The following is a 21306-nucleotide window of genomic DNA, read 5'->3' on the forward strand; positions in this document are numbered from 1 at the left end:
CATCTTAAACACGTAACAAGTATCTCATTGGATCACATCGGATCCGAAAATAGATTACTTAGCCGCTAAGTAACTATAAAATGATACAATTTAACATTAGATTTGGATAATTATCAAAATTGGACTTCTTATAAAATACTTTGTACGAAAATAATGTAATAATATTCCGCCTTTCATTAATACGGGTTTTGTTGTTTTATCAAAACGATTATCGTATCGAAAATTTTATGCCGGGAGGCGTACGGGTCAAATTGTAATCCGGATTGAAAATGTTAAAACACGAAAAATGTCCGGAATTACCAGATTAGTTTAGAAGGGAGTTTTCAGAAGAGTTTCGGGTTGTAAAAACGCAAAAACAGTTGAAGTTGGACGATTCCTGGATTTATAAAATAGTTTTATAAAGACTCAGAAAATAATTAATAAATTCATAAATCATTATAAAATCATATAACAATCCAAAAATTACGAGAAAAATATCACAATAATCTATACTTTATTCTGCACATATAAAAATTAAAATACTCAGAATTTATCACATATAAACATCCAAACATCAATTCCACTTATCATATAATTCACTAAAATTCACATAAAAATCACATAAAAACTTTCAAATAATAATAATAATAATATCTGCAAATATGGAATATTACAATCTACCCCCCTTATAAGGATTCCGTCCTGGGAATCAGCAGAAGAAAGCACTAAGGGTCTTGTTACCAACTTCCCACTCTTGCATACGCAATTTTTTTCTCAAAATTTCCAATAACACTGCAATTCCTAATACCACATAGTTATCACATGAGCTTCACTCCGCATTATTGTTCCATCCACATACCTTTTGACCACTTCTTCAATAGAATCACTTTTACTGATTGCGAGAAAGAATAATAGAGAGAAAGATAGAGAGAAAGAAAAAGAAAGAGAGATAGAGTGAGAAACAGAGAGAATAAAGAAACAAACTGACTTTGTAATACGCCATTGATATTTTAATCGCATTGCAGTCCACTGTTGCCCTAGGTAATTCCATCACATAACCTTACTTTGACTTGACCAGGATAGCTCAGCTTAACTTGATTGGCATACCTTGGAATATTTGAGATAATAAAATCATAAAATTCTAAAAAGAAAAGAATTTTTATATCATAACGGATGTCCCGCCATTGTGGTTACCAAAATTCGAATTTTTGAGAAAGTATTGTCGAAATGAAAGAATAACTGAGAGATTAATATGATCAAATGAACTTGGTATTGCGTGTCCAAATTAAGACACTACTAAAGTTTTTTAACCTTCTTGTAGTCACAACACACACAAGTGATGGCGTTCCATCCTACTCCTATCACACAGACAGGTATACTTTGTGTCCCCTATAGTTGGGGTTGTTCATCTCAGTCAGAATAAAAGAATATCAAAGGAATCCAAAATCGAATGAATAAAAATGAAAAGATTTCAAAGATGATATTTCTGAAGGAAATGAAATCCAGAGAACAAAAATTCTGACACCAATGAGCAAGTGGTGTCACATCACCAAGAAACTATCCACCATATAAGAAAAGTAGAAGTTAAATTATCATAATTTGGCAGAGCTATCAAAACCTGAAAAATAGGTTTCATGATAGCCTCTGGCATATTTAAAACATAGATATGATTGAAAATGAATGGTTAGGAAATATATCCTCTAACAATTAATTTTTTTTGAGAGATGTCAAAAGGAATTATAGAAAGAGAAGGTATTGCCGAGGTCTTAATGCTTATCTTCTATATGAACTCTTCTATTGACTCGTCATCCGATTCTAGACACTTTTTCATGTTCTAAGAATATTGATAATCTACATCGTCTTTGAATCGTAGTCTCGAAAGATTCCACAATAGAAGTCTGCAGCTGCTACGAGTTCTATCCAGCTCAACACAACCATCTCAAACGAATGCGCCTATTTTATCTTACTTGTTGGTACTATATCCAATAGTCCAACAGGAACTCGATATGAGCTCCAGCGTCCTCATATAGCTATACATATTCCTACACACTCTCGTTTCTAGTTTGCTATAACCTCAGCTCTGATACAAACATGTAACGCCCCCAAATCCGGGGTCAAGGGATTTGGTCGTCACGATGAAACCTCAATCCAGATTAACCTATTAAATCAATAAATAAATGCCAGCGGAAGATATTTATCATCTATGACCCCAATTAATCCAAGATCTTTTAAGGTTACAGTTCTAGAAACAAGATATCCAAATTCCACAAATAAATTTTTCACTTTCTTTTAAAACTTTTTTCAATAATTCCAAACCTTAAAACTTAACCCGCTAGTATAACTTTGAAAAGAAGTATACTAGGCCCAACTATAAAATACACAACAATAATATAATATAATATAAACAACTTTACACAATAAAACTTACACTAGTCCGCAAACCATGGACCAACCACCTTTCGAAAGCTTCTTCTTTGTTTCCTTGAATTACACGGCTAAACAGCGCAAGCTAATCCTCACTAGAGGTTAAATTTGAAAACAGGCAAGTATGAGCGAAAGAAATGCTCAGCAAGATCATTGTAACATATAAATGGTCGTTTTGATATAAAAACCGACATCTGCATTAGAGCAGAACATTTAAAATCATGATTGCTGAATCAGAAAATTTATTGGAGAATCGGATAATTGTTTTTCACTGTACTCCAAACTCCTTTTGATATTTTTGAGCGAAACGCTTCAGCAATACTTTGGATCTTGACGAGAATAAACTCGTAAAACAGTGTTTACGGAAATATCGTAAACAACAATAACATGAAACGATGATTACGGAATAAAAAACAAACTTTATTTAAAACCGAACTCTTGATATTAATACTCATGTTGTTATCATATCAAATTAGATATCACTACGAACTTTGATGCTCACAACATCCCATATTGAAATCAACACCAATCATCTATACTAATACTACCTTTGATATTTAACAACAAACTAAGTATCCACAAAATCAGAAACTGAATCAAAACTGCATTTCATCTTTTATCCGAAAACAAAATACTTAATAAATCATTCCTTATAAGATTATAAAAAACAATATAATAATTTAGATTGGAATCCTCGAACGACGGTGTGTTGCCTCCGGTGATCAGCCGCGGAGCAACACTGGTATGTCGAAGCATATCCAACTAAACAAAGGGGTACCCAAGGCACATATCGGCCTAGCAAGGTGTTATATCCCGTATAACACATAACTCACGCTGGACCGCCGCCATGACCTCTTATGCAACCATCCAATCTTAAAACATTTTATTGAAAGCGGTCATAATACTCGATACCCTTATAAACTTTTATTCCCCCATTAACTTGGGCAGGAATACTCGAAAAACTAAATCATTTTCCTCAAAATCCAAAAAAAATTATAAATCCATTAGTTTGATGAGTAAAATCACTTAGCTACTCTGAACATAGAATAGCAGAAGAGTATTTGCATAATAAGCATTTAATTCAGCGATATGTAAAACATTTATCTATTCTGAACTGAGAATAGGGAAAGCAATACTTGCATGATAAGATTCAGAATAAATATCACTTGAACAATAAGTGATGATAGGGATATTTGCCTTTGGGTTTTTAGAAGTTAGTCGCACTCGTAGAAAAGCAATTAATCTGACATTTTGTCTCAAAGCATCATCATCTTTATTCTACTAATCCTTTGGCCTGCTGCTCATGCAGTGCTACAACCCAATATTCCATACTATTCAACTCTAGCCTTTATCCACTTCATCTGGTCCTGATCATCTTGAAAGACTCGCATTTATAACTAGAAAATAACATTTTAATCGTCTACATGATAATTACTCGACGAACTGCGCGTCAAAATCCTATCGTCTACCCATACGATAGCCCATACATAATTACAATAGTCAACACAAGAATCTTAACCCACGTATGCACATAATTCACATAGCACATAAACCCATAACTCACGTATCACACAATTTAAATCACATATGACTCGGTTCATCAAAAGGTTACACTAGGTACGTTTCAAAACTGAAATCGAGTCAAAATATGATTTATCGATAAAAAAATTGACTCGGAATGATTCGTAAAACAAGTGACCTTTTGAAACAAAAGGATTTGGGTTTCGAAAGTATTTTTAATGAAAGCAGAATATTTTTCTGAGTCTATACGTGTTCGTTTCGTATTAAACGGACGAACGGTTTATTTATTATGAATAAAATAAAAAAAATGGGAATAAATCAATTAATAATAATATTAATTGATTTTTAAATACCAAAACATAATTTTTAAAAACTTAAAAAAAACTTTTTAGGATTTATTTGAATTAATTATAAATAATTTACATTCATTTAACTATTTATAAATAAAATTAATTGATTAAATAAATTAATCAATTAAATAAATTCATAAATAATTAACTAAAATAAATTATAAATAATTAAATCAAATTGTATTTTTAAAAATAATAAAAGAAAATAAATTTTGGAATTTAAAATAATTAAGTAAATAATTTCTAGTATTTAAGATAATAATTAAATGATTTTTGAAATTAAACTAAATGATTTTTAAAAGAAAAAGAATTGAATTTTGAAATAAATATAAAAGAAAATAGCAGAAACATTTTTGTAAACCGCAAAAAGGTCTGAGAAGGATCTGAGGGCGGTCGGGAAAGGCCGGTGGCCGGAGTTCGTGAAGAACTCAGTCGAAAACTGGGAAATTACCGAGAAACATCACGGATTCGACGGGATTCTGACCCCTTTCTAGTTCCAAATCATCTCAGGCAATTCAAAACAGCAATCGTGTCATCAAACGAATAAAAACTCGTCGATTCCGACGAGTTTAACATAAAATCCGGCCATAACTTAACCTAACTTCGGCGAACTAACGATTCGCTTCGTTTCTAAACCAAACTCAACCGTCTATGCATGAAAATGAAGCTTATTCGATATACAATCGAACACAATCGTCCCTAACATCAAACAATCATTCAACAGTCCGTAAAATCAAGCTAAAACGAAGAATATCAACTCGAGTTCGACTAGCACAAAATCGAACACAATCAATCCAAATATGTATATAAATCGACTATAAACACGAAGATAAATCTATTACTATCATCAAAAACATCTGAAAATTATCACAAATTCAAAACCCAATTCGTGTTCATAAAAAAAATGAAATTTCGCAATGCTCAACCTTAAGCAAAGATGTTGGTATCAATAGAAAGAGGATGAAAAGGGCTTCGTTTTGATTATTAGAACATTGAAAACCATTAACTACAGCCCCAGAATCACTAGATGAAGATGAAGAATGAATTTTTACCCCCAAAATGTGTTCTTCATTATCTTCTTTTCTCTTTTTTCTGATATTTTAATAAAATAAATAATAAACTAAAATTTCTGCAGCTATTTATATTATCTGCAAAATTAATACCCTAAAATTAATTTAGGTTGTTTTTATTCCCATAATTAAAATAATTAAGCCCGAAAATAATTATTACGGGGAATAATTTTTAAAGGGAAAAAATATAAAATTTGTATCGAAATTTCTCAAAAATTGCGAATAATTCAAAAATATGAAAATACGAGGTATTTGAAATACGAATAACTTTCTAAAAATAAAAAACGTGAATTTTGTGGGCTTTGACGTCCCGGTGGGGTCCCGGTCTGTTAATTTTTGAAAACAGAAACGATACCTAAATTAACAGAAAACCACCGAAAAATCATAAAATACAATCAATTGCACATAAAACGAGATTAAAGGAATAACACAAATAAACACACGTCAAAATTACGGATTGATTCATATAAATGCATCTTAAACACGTAACAAGTATCTCATTGGATCATATCGGATCCGAAAATAGATTAGTTAGCCGCTAAGTAACTATAAAATGATAAAATTTAATATTAGATTTGGATAATTATCAAAACTGGACTTCTTATAAAATACTTTATATGAAAATAATGTAATAATATTCCGCCTTTCGATAATACGGGTTTTGTTGTTTTATCAAAACGATTATCGTATCGAAAATTTTACGTCGGGACGCGTACGGGTCAAATCGTAATCCGGATTGAGAAAGTTAAAACACCAAAAATATCCGGAATTACCAGATTAGTTTATGAGGGAGTTTTCGGAAGAGTTTCGGGTTGTAAAAACGCAAAAATAGTTGAAGTTGGACGATTCGCGGCTTTATAAAATAGTTTTATAAATACTCAGAAAATAATTAATAAATTCATAAATCATTATAAAATCATATAACAATCCAAAAATTACCAGAAAAATATAACAATTATCTATACTTTATTCTGCACATATAACAATTAAAATACTCAAAATTTATCACATATAAACATTCAAACATCAATTCCACTTATCATATAATTCACTAAAATTCACATAAAAATCACATAAACACTTTCAAATAATAATAATAATAATATCTGCAGATATGGAATATTACACTTGCTTTTCATACTGATGATATTTCTGAGCTAAGATTATATCTTAAAACCATGTTCATTAGTTTTAGAGATCAGACTTTCGAAAATGAAAGATTAAAATCTGAAAGTCTTGCTCTTAAAAACAAAAATGACTACTTAGAAAAGGATTTAGTTATATTCCATCAAACTCAGAAAGAAAGAGATGAGGCTTTGTATGTTAGAGATGAACTGCTAAAATTGAATAAATCTCTTAAATCTGAACTGGAAAAGGAAAAGGAGATAATTAAAACTTGGACTAACTCTGGAAGAACAACTCAAAAAATCTTTAAAAATGGAAATTGGAAAGAAGGACTAGGTTACCTAGATGATAAAGAAGAAAAGGAAATTGTGTCATCTAAACCAAACTTTACCAAGAAAGCTGAAAAGCCTAAAGTTAATCCTGTCAAGTTTGTGTCAAATTCTGAAAAGTCAAAATCTGAAAAGATGAAAGACTCTAAAACAAAAGTCAAAGAAAAGTCAACTTCTGACAAATTAAAACAGGATAAACCAATTGTGGTATATGTTGGGTTAATGACAAAGAAGCAGCTTAAGCATAAGTTGAAAGAGATTAGAAATGTGAACAAAGTCAAGGAAGCTAGGAAAAATAGGAATGGATAGGAAGGTGTGAATAAAAGCAATAATTATATGCCTGTTCCTAATGCTCCTAAAAAGAAATGCTATAATTGTGGAAACTCTAACCATCTTGCTTCTTTTTGCAGGAAAAATAAAGATATAAACTCTTTACCTCCTAAATTAGGAGTTAAGAGTTAGTCTATTAGGTTTAAACCACAAATCCTTATTTTCATTGTGGTAGTTTATGACATTCTATTTATACTTGTAAGGAATATCATAGTCTGTACTATGATTATTATCAAATAAAACCTTCTTTAAAGAAAGTTAGTGTAATTCCTTCTAGTGTAAATTCTGATGCAAAGTCTGATATAAAGTCTGATAAAAAGCATTAGCATAAACTCTGAAACTAAATCCGCTGCAAATGCTAACAAACTTTAAAAGACCAACAAGAAAAACATCCTGGTTCTGGACAGTGGATGTTCAGAACATATGACTGGAAATAAAGCCCTGCTATCAGACTTTATGGAGAAAGCTGGCCCAGGAGTTTCTTATGGAAATGGCTACATGGGAAAGACTCTAGGATATGGCAATATCAATCTTGGGAATGTCATAATTGAATCAGTAGCTCTTGTCTCAGGACTTAAACACAATCTGTTAAGTGTGAGTCAAATCTGTGACAGAGGTTATCATGTGGATTTCTTTGAAGAACTCTGTGAAGTTGTAAGTAATTCTACAGGAAAAGTTGTTCTGAAAGGTTACATACATGGTAACATATATGAAGCAAGACTTTCAACAAATTCTGATAGTTCTGCAATCTGTCTGTTAAGTAGAGCATCAATTGAAGAAAGCTGGAATTGGCACAAGAGACAATCTCATTTAAATTTCAACAACATAAATGAGCTAGTAAAGACAAATCTTGTGAGAGGACTGTCAAAATCAGTATTTGCTCCTGATGGTTTTTGTGACTCATGTCAAAAGGAAAAACAAAGAAAATCTTCATTCAAGAGCAAAACTGAATCCTCAATTCTTGAGCCTTATCACTTACTGCGTGTTGATCTATCTGGTCCAATCAATGTCATGTCTATTGCAAAGAAGAAATATGGTATGGTTATAGTGGATGAGTTCACAAGATACACTTGGGTGTATTTCTTGCACAAGAAGAATGAAACTGTATCTACTCTAACTGATCATATCAGACAGCTGGATAAGTTAGTCAAAGATTCTGTTAAAATCATAATAAGTGATAATGGCACTGAGTTCAAGAATTATATCATGGAAGAGTTCTGCAAAGAGCATGGAATAAAGCAGGAATTCTCTGCACCTGGAACTCCACAGCAGAATTGAGTTGTAGAAAGAAAGAACAGGACTCTTATTGAAGCTACACGAACTATGCTTGATGAAGCAAAGCTACCAACCTATTTTTGGGTTGAAGTTGTACAGACTGCTTGTTTTACACAGAATGCTACACTCATAAACAAGCATGGAAAAACACCATATGAGATGGTGAAGAAAAAGAAGCTAAATCTCAAATATTTTCATGAATTTGGATGTAAGTGTTTTGTTCTTAAGACTCATCCTGAACAGCTGTTAAAATTTGATCTAAAAGCTGATGAAGAAATTTTTGTTGGATATCCAATTTCCATAAAAGCCTTCAAAGTCTACAATTTAAGAACACGGGTTGTTATGGAATCTATCAATGTATCTTTTGATGATAAAAAGATTACCGGACTTGAAGATTTCAATGATCATGATCAGCTGAGATTTGAAAATGAAGATATAAATTCTGATTCTGTAAATTTTGATGACCTAAATCCTGATCATGTAAGTTCTGATGGGTTAAATTCTGATGTCATTGAAACTTTGGTAATTGCTCCAAAAGAAAATGCACATGTTTAGGGGGAGCTAGCTGATGAATATACCACATCTCAAGACTCTCAAGAAGCATCAGAACCTGTCACTGGCTCTTCAAGTTCTGATTCATCAAGTGCTGATGAGCCAAATTCTGATAATTCTGGAAACTCTGATTCTTCAATTCCTGAAGAATCCAACTCAAATTCTGGAATCTCAGAGAGCATAACTTTAGTGGGAGCATCAGAAAATGCTGATGGAGACAACATGGATCTTGGGGGAGGATCCAGTTCTAGAGATCAATTTCCATCTGCAAGGAAGTGGACTAAATCACACACACTTGTCTTAATAATTGGAGATCCTGAAGCAGGTGTCAGAACTAGAACAACAACAAATGAATGTCTCTATCATTCCTTTTTATCTCAGACTGAACCAAAGAAAGTGGAAGAAGCTCTTCAAGATGCTGATTGGGTGCAAGCAATGCAGGAAGAGTTAAATGAATTTGAAAGGAATAAAGTCTGGACCCTAGTACCAAGACCAAAGGACAGATCCATTGTTGGTACAAAATGGGTGTTCAGAAACAAAACTGACAGTGATGGTATAATTACAAGAAACAAAGCAAGGCTGGTTGCTAAAGGTTACTCTCAGCAGGAGGGTATTGACTATGATGAAACATTTGCTCTAGTTGCTAGATTGGAAGCCATAAGAATCTTTTTGGCTTATGCTGCTCACAAGAAGTTCATAGTATTTCAAATGGATGTGAAAAGTGCTTTTCTCAATGGAGAATTAGAGGAAGATGTATATGTTGAACAACCTCCAGGATTTGTAGATCCAAAATTTCCAAATCATGTCTCCAGGCTTGACAAAGCACTTTATGGCTTTAAGCAAGCTCCTAGAGCATGGTGTGAGACTAGCTCAATTCCTTCTGGAAAGTGGATTCACCAGAGGCACAATTGATAAAACCATGGAAAGGACTTACTTTTGGTACAAATATATGTTTATGATATCATCTTTGGCCCTACAAATACAAAACTGTGTGAAAGATTTTCCAAGTTAATGCAGTCAAGATATCAAATGAGTATAATGGGAGAACTTAGCTATTTTCTGGGACTGCAAGTCAAGCAAACTGAAGAAGGTACTTTCATAAATCAATCCAAGTATGCCAGAAATTTACTCATGAAATTTGGAATGCAAGACAGTTCAACTGCATCCACTCCCATGGCCACTGCCACCAAGTTAGATAAAGATACTGGAGCATCAGTAGATATTGCTAACTACAGAGGTATGCTTGGCTCTTTACTCTATTTAACTGCAAGTAGACCTGATATCATGTATGCTACCTGTCTTTGTGCAAGATTTCAGGCTGATCCAAAAGAACCTCATCTAATAGATGTGAAAAGAATTTTCAAGTACCTCAAGGGTACAGATGATCTAGGATTGTGGTATCCTAGGGAATTAGATTTTAAGCTAATAGGTTACTCAGATGCAGATTTTGCAGGATGCAAAACAGACAGAAAAAGCACTAGTGGGAGCTGCCAATTTCTTGGAGGCAGATTGGTTTCTTGGTTTAGCAAGAAACAGAAATCAATTTCCACATCAACTGCAGAAGTAGAATATATTGTTACAGGAAGTTGTTGTGCACAGATTCTTTGGATGAAGAATCAGTTACTGGACTATGGGTTAGAATTTTCTAAAATACCCATTTACTGTGATAATCAAAGTGCTATTGCTATGACAGGTAATCCAGTTCAACACTCAATGACAAAGCACATCAGCATTAGGTACCATTTCATAAGGGAACATGTGATGGAAGTTACAGTGGAATTGCATTTTGTTCCAACAGATTAACAACTAGCAGATATCTTCACAAAACCACTATGTGAAGCTACCTTTACAAGACTAGTAAATGAACTTGGAATGGTTTCAGGTTCTTTCTCAAAATCTGTTTAGTTTTTATTCTCATGCATCAAACTTTATGATCAGTGTTTATAGATTGTCTTATCTCCATGTATTATGTGCTTAAATTGTAACATATCAAACACTGCTTATTATCTGATGTGATTCTATAAACTCTGAAAGTGTTTTGAATGTTCTGTGACTATTCAATCCAATGAGGATTATCTTGTTAGATGTTGACTTAGTAGTCTTTAACAAACTATGTATCCCATGTTTGAATTAGTTGTTTATGTGGAAATCAATAACACAAGCAAATTCTAATTTTGATCTTAGTCAAATTTACTTTGTGTATCTAATTACTAAGTCACAAACTAGATTATTGCTTTTTATCTGTCAAATTCTGATGTCAGTAAATCTTAAGGATGAACTATATGCTTGATAAGCCTCACTTATCTGAAGAAAACAAAAGAAAAGAAAAATTGAAATCAGGTACTCCTTTGAGATCTAGAGAATTTATGTGAGAGGGAAGATTCAAGTGCATTGCTGGTATTAAGTTATATGCATTAGAAAAGCAAATTGATTTTTCTTGGTGACTTTTCACATTCTCTGATTACTAGAGAAATACTCTTATAACAACATAAATTCTGATAGCAGTTGTAACTCATTTACACTTAGAAGCCACTATCTAAAGAATTTCAAAAGATGCATAAAATGAGCACAAACAGTTGAGGTGGATTCTTGCATAACTTTATTCTATAGTAGACTTCACAATTCAAGACAGATTTTAAAAACTTTTTTTAGTTATGCCTTATTTCTAAGATATACTGAAGTTTATCAGACTTTAATCTTTATCTGATCATTTGCACATACACACACTATCACTCCATATGAATGATGAAAATTACTGTGGTGAATAAGTTATTTCTGACAAACAGTTAAGTATTATTTGCATAAATTCTGAGGACAAGTTCTGATGAAAGTTCTGATGATTAAACTCTGATGAAACCAGTCAGTATTTGTGTGAAGAAACACAGAAACAGTCATTCATTTTTTTGAGTATAGGAGCCATGTTCTGATGATCGTTAAATTCTGATAATAGTCAAGTTCTGATGTAAATCATGATGCTTATGTGGCATTATTTATTTACTTGACTTATTTGTAATATTTACTGTAACGGTCATATTATCAGAAAATATTTAAGTGAGATAAAAACATTGCTAATCATCTGGTTAATGGGTTGCGTGTTTGTTTTGGTAACTGCATGTGAACAATAATTACTGCACGTTTACCGTGCCCACTAATAATGTTTTGACTGTTTACATGCTGCGAGGTGTCAAATGTTTTTTCTACTTTCAAAAAGAGTCGTTGTCACGTGGAGAGTATAAATACTAGAGTTAAAAGACTTTAACAATCTTTTACCTACTTTTACTTCTAATCTCTCTTATTTTACTCTCTCTCTTTTTCTCTCTATCTTCTGACGGATTTTCTTACAGGCATTTTATCAAACACCTTGCAAACACACAACTTTTCACTTAATTTTTCACAGAAATGGCACCAAAGGATCTTATTTATGATAGAGCCAAGTTTGTTCCCAACAACTACATGGCTATTCTCAACAAGGACGAGGCTCCTTCTGAACTTCACTTCATTCAAGATTTTCTTGCTCAAAGTGAAATTGGTTATGCTCTGACCCAACCACAGATTCTCTCAGGCAAGCAAATTCTGGAGTTTTGGAGGTCTGGAGTTTATGATGATGGTGGTGAAAATGGGTCCCCAAGCATCATTTTTACAATAGGGGAAGATGAGCATCTGGTTACCTTGTCCACTGTACGACAAGCATTGCATCTGCCAGAAAACTGTTCTTACAGTTCACAAGTTGGGGAGTCAGCTCTTCAAAACATGATGGCAAATCTGGGCTATGAAAAATCTTTATCCAAGCTAAGACAACTGAAGAGGCCCTACATAAGGAGGGAGTGGAGCTTCTTTTTCGACTGCATTACCAAATCCTTTGCCAACAAATGCTCCAACTTTGATGCTATACCAATCCTGAGTTAGCAAATTGGGTATGTTCTTATTAATCAAACTCATTTTGATTATGCTAGTGATGTTCTAGGGTTTATAGGTGATAGGATTAAAGAATATAGCAACATAATTTATTTTTCTAGATTCTGTCAGCTTATATATAATTTATGTTGTTCTGATGCACCTCAAAACTTTAGTGAGACAATTGAACCCTTTAAACTTTATAAAAGGGCTTTCACAGACTTATTATCTGCTGATAATAAGAAGAATGTACTAAGACCCCTCCAAATTACTCAATCTATAAAACAGTTCTTAGTAAATTTTAATCCTCACATATACAGTACCATATATCCTGATGTAGCACCAGCACAACCTCCACCTACACAACCTACTACCTCTCAACCTCCACCAACACAGCCTTCCAATACTAAACCACAGCCTACCATCAGAACCTATTTTCAACCAGCACAATCATCAACACCTACCATCAGAAGCTCACCTCTTAAATCCAAACCAACCTCTGGTACTTCTCAAAAGGTGTCGGTTGTAAAATCTGACATATCCTCAAGGCCCAAAACCAAAAGGACCAAATATGTTCCTTAATCTCCACCAAGGAGAAAGAGAAGGATGATTCTGAGAGATGAATCAGATGAGGATGAACAGGTCCAGGTTCCAGTATCAGAACCTCTAACAGTAGAAGTTGAAGAGTCAACTCTTCAGAAGAAGAATGAAGCTAAGGGTTCTGGCATTTTGAAAAGGAAAAGATCTGTAAATTCTGATACAGATCATATCTCTCCACCATCCAGAAGATCAAAGAAGACAAGAGCAGGTGTGCATATGGCACAAATTCAATTTGAAGATGCTGATGAAACTGAGGAAGGGGATCAGGAATCTCTGATCTCACAAGAACCTACAGTAATTGAAGCCCTTCCAGCACCTGGAAAAATTCTGATTCAGGAATCTAAAATTCCTGAAGTTCACAGATCAGAACCTGTGATTTATCCACCTCACTCTCCAATCCAAGCTACAGTTGAAGATTCAGGAGTAAGTCCTGAAATTGATATTCACAGGTTACATATACCGACTGTCTTGTATCTGGAAGTACCACACGCAAAGGAGTCAACTCCACCTGTTTCTCCATTAAATGCCGATATTCCTACTACTCCAATTCTGGATTTGGATCCTGAAACAGATGAAGTTGTTCCAGAATCTCCTTCAGCTATACACACTCTTGTGTTATCAGAAGATGAGGAGATGTTATCAAGTTCTGGAGACAATGCTCCTGTAACACCCCCAGATCCGGGGTTAGGGATCCGGGTCGTCACGGTCTTTCTTTCCACAATATCACTTCACTTAATTAATAATAGATAACCTTATGCTGTGACCCCACACTAACACACACCACAACCCGTTATAGTCTCAGAGATGAAATTGAAATAAGTACAAGTCTTTGAATCCACAATTTAAAAGTTATTACAACCCAAAATGATTACTTGATAAGTTTACAATTAATTGCCATTATCTGCCACAAGTTATAATTATACATAATTGATTCCCAAAAGTAGAAGGTCTGATCTACAGATAGATCTACCTCTGCAGCTATAGCAGCTATGATCTCAACGGGAAGACGCGGGACGCTTCCCACGCGCTTGCGCTGGGTCTGCTGGAGTCTGGCCATCTTTCCTAACTGTTGTTGTGTGATGAAGAAATAAAGCAAGGGTGAGCAGCAAGCCCACCAAAATAACATGTATAATGATTAACAATATATGAGCCTTCTCATAGCACTCATGAAAGTCTTGGTCAAAAGAAATGAACCAAGTTGATATCTTAATGCGATGAAGTCGCAAAATATTCAGTATATATATATATATATATACATATATACTTTTCAAAATATGGGAAGTCCTCTTCCATGCATAATATACACAAAGTCCCAGTGTATAACTGTATAAAAAAATATCGTTGCAAGGTGATCTCATATATCAAACCTTGTCTCAACGTTTTTCTGAAATTCTTTGTCATTCATAAGACAATTATTAATTAGATATAAGTTTCAAAGATGGAGTTACAAGATACCCCAATATACTTATATCTTTCCCAAATACTACTTGAACTACCACCGTTCAAGTTATAATTAGTTTCAAAAGTTCATCACATAGATGAGACTACAAGACAAGATTTGAATAGATTCAATCTTTGAAATATCATTATAAATAATGAAGTTACGAGATACTTCATTAAGTCCTGATATATATCCATATATATATATATATCTCATACATTTCCTGAAAATCTCTGTCATGTAAAGTATGAACAGAGTTATAATATCCAATGAATTTTGGAAAGGAAAAGAATTTTGGCATAAACCAGATATCTTGCTGATCAGGCAAAGATACCAATAAGTAACCTTTTCTACTGTAGATGGATGAATTCCTCACCGGTCATCACCCTGGCCGCATTAGGACCTCGCGCTAGACCGTTACCCGGCCCCTCACGCGTTGATGGACTGCCACCCAGCCACTTACACTTTCATAGACCGTACCCCGGCCTGTCGCTTATGCCGACTCAATTAGATGGGCTTACTTCCCGAACATTGGGCAAGTAATCAATTCATTTACCAAAACTGCAACCTCGTTGCGAATATAAAATACACCACAGAGCCGGATTCCCCAGGTTTTGAGCGAGTATTTAAATCCCCTTACAAAGGAAGATCTTAAATATAAAAATGAGTTTTGGGATCCGCTCTGACTTTAAAAATCATTTTGAAGACTCGAAAATACTTTAAAGAGTGTTTGGAGTAAAGCTGATTTAATGAAGTAAATCAGTCCCCATATATTAGAAAATATCTGAATATTATTATTTAAATAATATTCCCATAAAGAATAATCTTTATAAAAATAATTGAAGTAGAAGTATTAAAACTTATACTTGAAATAAACATTAAATAACCAAAGATATACTTATATGAAAGTATTATCTTTATTTGAATAATCGAAAATAAGTTTGATTATTGACACTTTATTCTCTAATGAAATAAAGAATATATTTCAGTAATAAGCGGAGTCATAATACCTCGAATGAATATTATAATTAATATTCATTAAATAAATTAAAGGAGTCATACATCCTCAAATGAATATCCAAGTAATATTCAATAAATAATATAAAGGAGTCATAAGTCCTCGAATGAATATTCAAGATAATATTCAATAAATAATATAAAGGAGTCATAAGTCCTCGAATGAATATTCAAGATGATATTCATTAATAAAATAAAGTTATCGAATAAACCTTATTCGATTAATAGTTTTGAAAACTATAACCATATATATATATATAAATATATATATATATATAAAATCTACTCGGGATCCTCGACTCCCGGTTTTAGAAATTGTTTTCACCTTTGGGTCCCTATACTAAGGGTATATGCAAATTACCGCTATTCTCTAGCATAGGTATTATCAACTATAAGCATTTGAACCAACAGATATATAAATCAAGAATATGAAACAGGCATGCATATATACCATATCACATGCTACAATATATCGCAAGAATTTGCTAATATAAACATCATGCATCTATCGCAAGATAATGCATATACATATATACATCACAACAACAGTATAACGGGTAGAAAACTTGCCTGAGCGACTGGGGGTTACGAATGGCTCGGAACGAGTCTGGTAACCTATAAACAACAAGTAAGTTGGAATTAAACCAAAGTCACTTGTAAATCTATACTTTAACTAACTTAGATTCTAACGCTTGTTTTGCGCTTACTGATTCGCTTAAGTCACTCGGGTACCCTCGGCTCCGCCATTTTTAATAATTTAACCTTTACGAGTTTTAAAGCGATTCCTTCGCGAGTGTCTTACCAACTGCCTAACACACTTACCATAAATGTTTCATACATTAATTAACCCTTTTTGGTCTTTAACCTATGTTTCAAGGTAAGGCGAGGGGAAAAGTTTCGTTCGCGAAACGCCGTTACTTGAAACGGTCGTTTCTCCTAAACCGCGCATCGGAATCGAACGAACTACATATCAAAACGAAGCTCGTAACATGAGCTATCTAAACATGGCAGTGGTCATAATCTAGCAGGGGGTTCTCGGGTCCTAATGTTATGCACAAAAACAGTCTAAAGAAAATCGGACGTTACGACGGCTATGTTTACGCGATTTCCCAATTTTAAACCATTCAAAACCAACCACAAACCAACCTCAAATCCAACATACAACCAACATCCATCCTTATCACATCATTACAACCCCAACCAATTCAATTTAATCATTCATACTTATGCCTAAGCTTAACTTTAATCATACTTAAGTTCTTTTAATCAAAACCACAACATTTACCATTCCATTTCACTACCATTTCAAATCCCAAACTCTAATCACAACAACAAGCTACAATATCATCCTACTAATCAAAATCATCTTATAATACATAGGAATCTAGGGTTTGGAGATGGTATACCTTCCTTGAAGTGGTGGGAGGAGCTAGGAAGCCTTAAGAAGCTTTGAGAAGTCTTAGGAATGCTTGGATCTTCAAGGAAAACAAGAAAAACTTCAAGTTAAAAACTTGAAAACACTATTCATAGTCTTCTTCTTTGATTAAATGGAGAAGATGGAGAATGAATTGATGGCTTAAACTCATGATATAGCCCTAACTAAGCATGAAGATGATTAGGGAATTATCTTACCAATTTAGGAGGCTTGGATCTTGAGTTTTTGAATTCTTGCCCATTTGCAATAGTAAAAAGCCGAGAGCATGATGAACCATGCCTTGGTTTCTTTTTGATTTTGATGAAAAATGATTTGCTTGGCTTGGTTGGTTTGATTTTTGTGTTTATTTTAGTAAATTACCTAGTTGCCCTTGATTTTGTGTGGTTAAAAAGTCACCACATCTCCTTCCTTCCCATGTCATGCTTGCATCACTTTGTGATGTCATCACCCCTCCTTTGTCCTCTTTCTATTGGTTGGATGACATCATCCCCACTAATCCCTTTGATTAGCTTTCTAATCGTTTGCCTAATGACCGCTGATCTGTTATACGGTTCGCTTAACTTTCGTTTTCGTTTATCGTTTGAGGGATCATACCCGGGATCTTATTACTTAGGTTCCCTTAACCTTTCTCAATATATTGTATTCCTTTTATGATCCTCTCTTATAATCCTTTAATTTAAATCCTTTTTATCCTGTTACCTTATACTCAATTCTTTCCGTATCTAGTGGATTTTCGGGAAAATCAAAGTGTTCTGATTTGGATTCTGACGATCTTTACATACACTTATATCCCATATAAAGTACTAATAAAATCTCAGAATATCCATATCAGGACCCCTACATAGTGTGGCATGAAAAGTTTTCTCGTTCAGCAAAAACACTATTCATAAGGGTTTCAAAATTTCTCAAAAATTGGGGTTATTACAGTCTCCCCTCCTTAAAAGGATTCCGTCCCGGAATCAGATAGAAATGAATAGGGATACCTTCTTAATATTGCACTTTCTAACTCTCAAGTCAATTTTCCCACATTGTGGTTCTACCATCAAACTCTTACTAGTTTGATAACCCTTCTCCTAAGCACTCGTTCCTTCTTAATCTATACCCTTCCTGGTTGCTCCATATAGGTTACGTCTGGTTGCATGTCTATGCGCTCATATGCCCCTATTTGTCTAGCATCCGAATTACACTTTTTTAACATTGATACGTGAAACACGCTATGACTTGCTACATGTTCTGGGGTAAGGCTAGCTCATATGCTAACTTCCCAATACTCCTTAATATATCCAAGGGTCCAACAATTGGTGGACTTAGCTTTCCTTTCTTTCCGAATCTCATCAATCCTTTCCAAGGGATACCTATAACATTACTAGGTCCCCTATTTCGTACTCTTTATCCTTTCGTGTCAAATCAACATACTTATCATGTCCATCTTGGGCTACTACCAGCCGTCCTCTGATTAGATCTATCATATCCTTGGTCCTTTAGACCACTGCTGGTCCGAGCATCTTGCGCTCTACAACTTCATCCTAACATAAGGGAGATCGATATTGTCTTCCCTCAAGGATCTCATAAGGCGATATCTCAATACTGACATATGATCTATTGTCGTAAGAAAACTCAATCCGTGTTAAGTGATCATTCCAATTTCTTTCAAGTCTATTGCACAGACTCTCATTATGGCTTTTAGCATTAGAGCTTTTGCTTCTCAATACCCATTCTTTTCCAGTTCGTAATCGCTACTACCTTCCGTTCCTAATATTATACTGGTTATACTTTTGCTCGTTAGCGTTCTATAACCTTTTAATAACCACGTCAACCTTAGTATCACGAATGTGTTCCCATTCCGCATACTACCACCACTTTATTACTCCTTTTTCAGTTGCGTCTATTTTCCAAAATTTGATCAATCAAATAGAAGTAAAGGAATTTGTTGAGAGATCACTATGATCATGAACACTTGTTATATCGCATAGTTAGTACAGAAGGTGGCCAGCCTTTAGTACTTGACAAGCAATTAAACAATAGCTGGTATCCTACTCGGCTTCTATCACACAGATAGATAGTCATTCGGCAATACCTCCCCTTCTGGAAGGGTTGTTCTTCTCAGCTTACATGAAATGAAAAGAAGAGAAAAGAACGAACTGAAGAGAATTGTATATTCATAAAACTTTTATTGCCATAAAATATCTGGCTTGGAATCTACCTCTGAACTATAGAGGTTTGTCATAGAAGAACAAAACATATATGTATTTATATCAACATCAAGTATTATAGCATCGCATTTCACGTGCCTAAATATTTTCGCTATCCCGTCCATCATTCTATGGACCCATGCTCTTCCTCGAGCTTATACACAATCACCTTTGGAACTCCCTCGACATCGAAAATCGAATTTGGGATCTCATTCTATATATCACCGTTACTAGGATTCTATGCTCGCAACCTTCCTTGTATAATAATACGACTCTCTATTGATAAGAAAGAATAATTATTCACTAGGTAGATACTCTACTTAATTAGTCTATCAATGATAACTTATACACTACCACGACCCGATTGGGGGTACTCAATCTCAACACCCATTCCAATACAACTCTCATGGTTGTAATCAGCTCACTACTCGCAGAATCATTGTTGTCTTACTATGGTCCACCACTGACCCACTGTAGTCATTCATTTTCCCTGAAGTCTTAATAGCTAACCATACCGAGTCCATACATGTCGTATCTAATTCTCCTAAGGAGTTAACATAACCACCAATCACAATTCATGAAGAACACTCCAAACTCTGACGTACTTTCATGACATGAAGCAGATAAAATTGCAGAAGAGTCTCAATCAAAGCAACGATAGCAGGTTAATACCATTCTTAATCATATGCCTTAAATAGAAGACTTAACTCAAAGGTTCGTCTAGTCCTTTTGGAAACATGGTCCTGGCTTATCCCAAGATAGGACCTCCTAAGATAGATAGCCCGTTCATGGCGATTACACGAATTAAACTTTTACCAACTACTATTACGGTTGGGTATTGCACAATCATCAGAAGGAATGTCAATCTTCCAAACCATAATACAACCTTCATAGCTTTAACCATCATCACTGCATTCCTTTGGCACAAGCGCCAATAATTATCCTCTTACCTTTAAAGTGTCGGCCACCTCTTTGGCCTTTCCTGATAGTAAAATTTCCTTACAGTCAATGTCATTTTAACCACCTCCAAATAAATTTTCTACTTCATTTCAATCACTGCTTATGTGAAGATGTTTTCCTTAAAATCTGGTGAGTAAAAAAAAATATCACCATTTTTCCATAAGTTATTGCCTCCGTCTTTAGAGGTTAATCACTGTCATGACTGACTCTCAATCATACTTAGAACATCTTTTATCTTAAGTCCTAATTGCCCTAAATAATTTCGACCATTACTGGTTCGATCCATACCTTCTCGTGGTTTAACACATGCCTCACTTGGCATCAATATAATTACGTCATATTTCCTTTATCAACATTTCTATTCTTGAAAATTTTGAATATTACCTTTCTCCTTGTAAAACCTCTAGGGTTATCCTTGAATCGTTCCTCCTGTATTCCTTAGATACAGGGCATATCAAAATACCGTTTACTAATACCAGAATCATTGTCTATATTCTTCTGAAAATTTCTCCACTGATACTTAAAGGTTGTTGTTACCTTAACCCTTTCCAAATCCTACTGTCAAACTCATACTATCCCTACTAAGGGTGAAATGCCAACCTTTATGCATTGTTATGGATAAAAAGCTAAGGTTATTACTTGCTGTATTTATTACTAAGATTCGGGAGCTCAAGGCCTTTAATGGCTGCTCTCGTGTTTCGTAGCTTAATTCTGCCTTTACGAGATGCCTACGTATCTCTGTGAGTTAGAGAATCAAGCCAAAAAACGTAGTTCTGATTTGTGGGGTGAGACCCCTTATATAGATGTTGGTG

Source organism: Apium graveolens, chromosome 11 (genome assembly GCF_009905375.1).
Source record: "Apium graveolens cultivar Ventura chromosome 11, ASM990537v1, whole genome shotgun sequence".
Lineage (NCBI taxonomy): Eukaryota > Viridiplantae > Streptophyta > Magnoliopsida > Apiales > Apiaceae > Apium > Apium graveolens.